This window comes from Etheostoma cragini, unplaced genomic scaffold (assembly GCF_013103735.1).
Source record: "Etheostoma cragini isolate CJK2018 unplaced genomic scaffold, CSU_Ecrag_1.0 ScbMSFa_188, whole genome shotgun sequence".
Taxonomy (NCBI): domain Eukaryota; kingdom Metazoa; phylum Chordata; class Actinopteri; order Perciformes; family Percidae; genus Etheostoma; species Etheostoma cragini.
This window is the reverse complement of record NW_023265979.1, coordinates 23,814-24,021: the sequence shown is the minus strand read 5'-3', so window position 1 is coordinate 24,021 and position 208 is coordinate 23,814. Positions and strand designations below refer to the sequence as shown.

Sequence of the window (208 nt, the reverse complement as noted above, 5' to 3'; positions counted from 1 at the left end):
AGAATGACCGGTCAAGAAACTTGGACACACGAGGGACAGATTCAGAAATACGTAAGAGCTCCAACTGTCTGCCTGAGGACCACTGATTGTTATGTTTGAGATTAAACTGTTTTCCAAAAGAGTTTTTTTTCTCTGGGGGCACTGGATATAAGGAAGTGTATTACTGATTGTATTCACCAGAACTGTTGTCACTCTGTGACTTTGTGCA

General features: G+C 41.3%; 1 long non-coding RNA gene across 1 annotated transcript in view; it reads left to right on the top strand.

Moving 5' to 3' along the window:
• LOC117940180 overlaps positions 1-208 on the top strand; it is an 8,270-nt gene that overhangs the window by 657 nt on the left and 7,405 nt on the right. The gene's annotated exons all lie outside the window — the stretch shown is intronic.